The 6,000-nt window shown below is 44.5% G+C and overlaps 1 protein-coding gene across 1 annotated transcript in view; it reads right to left on the bottom strand.

The window, feature by feature from the left end:
- The window catches only part of rorb (RAR-related orphan receptor B), a 262,305-nt gene that overhangs the window by 231,408 nt on the left and 24,897 nt on the right, over nt 1-6,000 (bottom strand). The gene's annotated exons all lie outside the window — the stretch shown is intronic.

Genomic DNA, 6,000 nt, shown 5'->3' on the forward strand with positions numbered 1-6,000 from the left:
TAAGGGTATGGAATGCTTTGCCTGCAACGGTAGTAGATTTGCCAACTTTAAGTGCATTTAAGTCGTCATTGGACAAGCATATGGACGTACATGGAATAGTGTAGGTTAGATGGGCTTCAGATTGGTATGACTGGTTGGCGCAACATTGAGGGCTGAAGGGCCTGTACTGCACTATAATGATCTATATATAGTATATACTTAATTAGGGAGAATTGCATTATAGAGCCATTCCCATTAAGAGGTTGCTGGTTAGGTCATGTGTTTACACCTGTCTAGGTATCTCCTTCTCGAATCCTCTGCCTGAAAGCAGGTCTGACCCACAATGCCAGGACTTCCACCATAAGTAAGGCAAGGAGACAGGTCCTGAAATCTAACCCAGCCAGAACAGTAATTGAACTCCATGTCATAAGTAGCAATCTGATCCACTCAGAGTCCAGCTCACCGAAACCTCAAGGAGTTAGAGTTGCTGTGGCATTGAACACTGTTGCAGTCATGTTGGAGCATGGGCCTATAGTAGAGGCTCCAACACTTATCCATCACACGGCTAACCAGAAATCTCTTCCTCATTTATGGCCACAAGTTGGAAGCATTTACAAGTTGATACTCTGCCTGTTTGGCCACATAATGAACGTGTCTCTTTTGGTCAACAGGTCCAAGAGTGAAACTTGGACCAGACACTTCTGACTTAGAGGGATGCTACTGAAGATCGCCTAAATACCGCCTTAGTGTTTAATATCTAGATTGACTTATTTCAGGATATTCAAGCTCTCCAAATTTTCCAATGATAACTTCTCTGTACAATGGTCCTTGTACATTTTAAAATTGGAAGCTTCCTGTGTAATCAGATGACAATGCTTCAAATTGTTAACTTATTGTGGCCATTGTTAGGCACCTCCTAGTTGCCGAACAGATCTACTTTGGAAGTCCAGGATGTTTGTTTATTGTCTAGGCTGAGAGTGCAATGTGCACAGAAAATGGGTGTCAAAGTAAACAGAATTGGAAATTAGATGGTGCCTGTGTTTGAGGGGAGAGGGTGCAGCAGAAACTGTTCCCACAATCACTGACAGTATATTTTTTATATGAAACATTTATGAATTAAGTTTATTGCTGTTCATCCAAATAAATGGTAAGTTTAGTTATTTACTTAATTTGAGCTCAAAACTAGAAATACCCAGTAGATATCCATCGTTATAAACTGCATGCATAATGGTGCATTTATTTGTTTGGTTTTGGGTAGAAATGGAGGGGGAATAATGGGGTTAAACAAGAGGAGATAGTTTATTTCTCTAGAGCGCAACTTCCTGGGAAAATCATTGGGGTGCCTTTCTGGGGGTAGATATCTACTCTGTTGGTGTGGCAACTCCAGAGCCAGTTTGAAGAGCTTTGCTCTGTTGGGTAGACCAGGGTGAAGGAAGTGTTGGTTCTGCAGCTCCAGCTGATATTCCTGCAAGACTCCCCCTGGCTCTGACCTTAGCTGCAGTGGACTGGGAGGTAATGCTGTTGGGTAATGTATGATCAAGAGTGATGCAAAGATATTTTAGCCCCAGTGCCTTTTTGGCAAGATTCGTGGTAGTGGGTCCACTACACCTTGTGCAACTCTGTCTGCTCGTAATCTCATTACTCATGCAATAGCCCTCTGTGGAACCGTGCAGCAGGAAAGGCGGAAGTATTTGCCGCTGCTGAGATTTTATGACGTTTGTGCCACTGGTGTCACATTTAAAATCCAGCTGTGCAGCACTTTAGATTCTAATTTGGAGTAAGCTTCCACTTGTGTTCCAGTTTTATCCCAAAGGAAAATGGCCCAGAAAGCGAGGGTGGCTCCCCACTGGTGGCTAGGCATCTCGAGCTGCTGGTGGATGTGGCGGTGAAGTGGAGGCCTGCTGACCAGCAAAGGTAGCTTTGCCCCCAACACCGCCAGCCTGGACCCAAGTAGTAACCCGGGTTAGTGCAGCATCCCAGTTAAAGAAAAGAAATGCCTAGCTGTATAGGAAGATGAAAGATCTGCATTTCGCAAGGATAAGTATCATTATTTTCTCTTTGCAACCTTACATTTACTGAATGTCTGCCACTGTATAAGCCTCTCACACAGACTTATGGATTACAAATTATTGCATGCGCATGTCCACTCAATCTCTCACCTCCTCCTTCTCCCCAAATCACTCACACATCCTTTGCTTGGCAATTCCCACTTATTCACTGGAGCATTTAATTCCTTTCTGTCCCTGGATCATTACTGGTGCTTCCATTCATATTGATGGAGTCTCAATCCCTCCCTTTGTCTTATTGCAGGAACATTTGTCTGAAAACCAGGCTAAGGGGGCACAGATTGATGGTGATAGGGGACAAAGAAAAATGTGGTTGCTCAATTGGAGAGTCTATTGATAAATCAACTCAGTAAGCATCATTGTGTAATGCTGTGCTGCTCTCCCATTACCAATAGGACTTACTGGTTCTTAACTTTGATGAAATGTTTCCTTGTTTTACATAACTAATTCCCTCTTTTCTCATGCAGGTTCTAGCAGCACTCAAAATTCTAGGAGGCCAGTGCTGGAGACCCTCAGTTCCACCACCACCTCTGAAGAGTCATCCATTTAACCCCAGGGGATGCACCAGCAAGGCTTTGACCTGCACCATCCACCAGTTTAAAGATTTACACCTCAGTGGGGAAATCTTTCCAGATTAGACTCAGGAGAACAATCTGATAAGCACTTCACTCACACATCCCCAGAGCTGGAGGAATAAATGCCTCTGGTCTTAGGCAGAGAATTGTCTGAGACCAGGCAATTGGTCAGCCCCAGGCAGAAGACTATTCCTTCATCTCAGCCATTACTGCTGACCTCATCCAAATGAAAACATGTGCACAGGAATGGGAGGCAGCTCAGGCAGTTGGCAAGGTGGATTGAAGGATAAAGGATTCCAGCAATATTAGTTCAGTGCTGGCTGTAGCATGTGAGTCTCAGGCTGGGTCACTGAACAATTTGGTAGACTAGCTGGTATCAGTCGATATCCATAGGTAGGAGGAGTCACACACAGGGCCTCCAGATGTTTCTTTTCAGGACATTGCAAGATGCATTGCTCTTCCAGGTCTTCCCACTGCCTGTGATGCCAAAGCCTGCTGAAGTCCAAACCAAAGGGGATGAGCCAGCAGCTGGACAGGCCCTCTAAGCTCAAAGGCCTTTAGATCAGTCTTCCAGACCAACAGGCCCAATTGCAAGGCCTGTATCCCCCAGTTGCAGATGTCAGTGTACACTTTAGTGGAAGGAAAAGGAAGTAAACAAATTACTGAGAGGGTGGTCCCGTAGCATAGGCGACATATTGTCAAGTTTCTTGCACTTTCAATTAGATGTTGACTTGCACTCTAAAAAAAAAGAAGCTTGCTCCAGAGCCTTTGTCACTGTTAAAGCTGAAGAAGTCAACCCATGAGAGAGATGAGAAGCTTTTGACAGCCCAGGGATGAACTAAGTTGTAACGGCCAAGGATTGCTAGTCTCCCACAAGCAATTGATACCTTGGTCGCAGTTTGCCTCAGATGTCACAGATCCTTGAACCATGACCTTGTTGAATTTTGCAGGGCATTGCACTTTAATGGGGACAGCACTGAGATGACAAGCAAAGTGCAGATATAGTGACAAGGCCTGTGTTGCACAAATCGTCTGATCTTCACTCAAGGTAGGTGTATGAGTGCAGCTTCAAGAGTGATTCCTCTGTGGAGGCAATGTTTCACTTTATCAGTTTTTTAAAGGGATGCACTGCCAGACAAGGTTGAGAAATGTACAATGGAAACTTCACATGTTCACTCTCTCTCATTATGCATCATTTCTCAGCAGACCACGGTGCTAGGTGCTGCCACTTCCAAGTTAACTGTCTGACAGGATGCTCAAACATTTCAGGGGGTTTAGCAATCTGTGAACTTTGAAATGTTGAAGGCTAACTGGTGATGGAAGAAAGAAAAAGGCTACTTCAAGATTCAGTTATTGTGATGTACGCATGGAAACAGACCCTTCGGTCCAACCAGTGCATGCTGACCAGATATCCCAACCCAATCTAGTCCCATCTGCCAGCGCCTGGCCCATATCCCTCCAAACCCTTCCTATTCATATACCTATCCAAATGCCTTTTAAATGTTGCAATTGTACCAGCCTCCACCACTTCCTCTGACAGCTCATTCCATACACTTACCACCCTCTGTGTGAAAAAGTTGCTCCTTAGGTCTCTTTTATATATCTTTCCCTTTCAACCTAAACCTATGCACTCTAGTTCTGGACTCCCCAACCCCAGGGAAAAGACTTTGTCCATTTATCCTATCCATGCCCCTCAATTTTGTAAAGCTCTATACGGTCACCTCTCAACCTTTGACACTCCAGGGAAAACAGCCCCAGCCTTTCAACCTCTCCCAATAGCTCAAATCCTCCAACCCTGGCAACATCCTTGCAAATCTTTTCTGAACCCTTTCAAGTTTCACAACATCCTTCTGAGAGGAGGGAGACCAGAATTGCATGTGGCCTAACCAATGTCCTGTACAGCCGCAACATGACCTCCCAACTCCTGTACTCAATACTCTGACCAATAAAGGAAAGCATACTAAACACCTTCTTCAGTATCCTATCTACCTGCGACTCCACTTTCAAGGAGCTATGAACCTGCACTCCAAGGTCTCTGTTCAGCAACACTCCCTAGGACCTTACCATTAAGTGTATAAGTCCTGCTAAGATTTGCTTTCCCAAAATGCAGCACATCACATTTATCTGAATTAAACTCCATCTGCCACTTCTCAGCCCATTGGCCCATCTGGTCAAGATTGTGTTGTAATCTGAGGTAACCCTCTTTGCTGTCCACTACACCTACAATTTTGGTGTCATCTGCAAACTTACTTTACCTCTTATGCTCGCATCCAAATAATTTATGTAGTTGACAATAAGTAGAGGACCCAGCACCGAACCTTGTGGCACTCCACAGGTCACAGGCCTCCAGTCTGAAAATCAACCCTCCACCTTCTACCTTTGAACCAGTTCTGAATCCAAATGGCTAGTTCTCCCTGTATTCCGTGAGATCTAACCTTGCTAATCAGTCTCCCATAGGGAGCCTTGTCGAATGCCTTACTGAAGTCCATATAGATCACATCTACCACTCTGCCCTCATCAATCCTCTTTGTTGCTTCCTCAAAAAACTCAATCAAGTTTGTGAGACATGATTTCCCACGCACAAAGCCATGTTGACTATCCCTCATCAGTCCTTACCTTTCCAAATACACGTACATCCTGGCCCTCGGGGTTCCTTTCAACAACTTGTCCACCACCGACATAAGGCTCACTGGCTTGTCCTTACCACTCTTAAGAAGTGACACCACGTCAGCCAATCTCCAATCTTCTGGCACCTCACCTGTGACTATCGATGATACAAATATCTCAGCAAGAGGCCCAGCAACATTTCTCTAGCTTCCCAGAGTTATAGGGTACACCTGATCAGGTCCTGGGGATTTATCCATCTTTACCCATTTCAAGACATCCAGCACTTCCACCTCTGTATATGGACATTTTGCAAGATGTCACCATGTATTTCCCTACATTCGATGTCTTCCATGTCTTTTTCCACAGTAAATACTGATGCAAAATACTCATTTAGTATCTCCCCCATTTTCTGCGGCTCCACACACAGGCCACCTTGCTGATCTTTGAGGGGCCCTATTCTCTCCCTAGTTACCCTTTTGTCCTGAATGTATTTGTAAAAACCCTTTGCTCCAGAATCACAAGGGATGTAATTGTATAACAGCCAGTTTTCATATACTGAGATCTTAACCTCAGACCTGAATCCCATGCAATGTTATTGCCCTGTCTCACTGACTGCTGCTTTCTCTATAACAGGGAGGTGGGAGGAGAAGTGATATTGCTTGGATGGTTGACAGTGGGATCACATGAAGACAAAATATACAGTAATATGAGGAAGAAAGAAAACGTTTATTCAGCAACAGAAAAGTTAAAAAACTACATAAGTAACCAGGTCC

This window comes from Chiloscyllium plagiosum, unplaced genomic scaffold, assembly GCF_037043375.1.
Source record: "Chiloscyllium plagiosum isolate Xiang-an unplaced genomic scaffold, Cpla_swu_hap1 HiC_scaffold_2, whole genome shotgun sequence".
NCBI classification, from domain to species: domain Eukaryota; kingdom Metazoa; phylum Chordata; class Chondrichthyes; order Orectolobiformes; family Hemiscylliidae; genus Chiloscyllium; species Chiloscyllium plagiosum.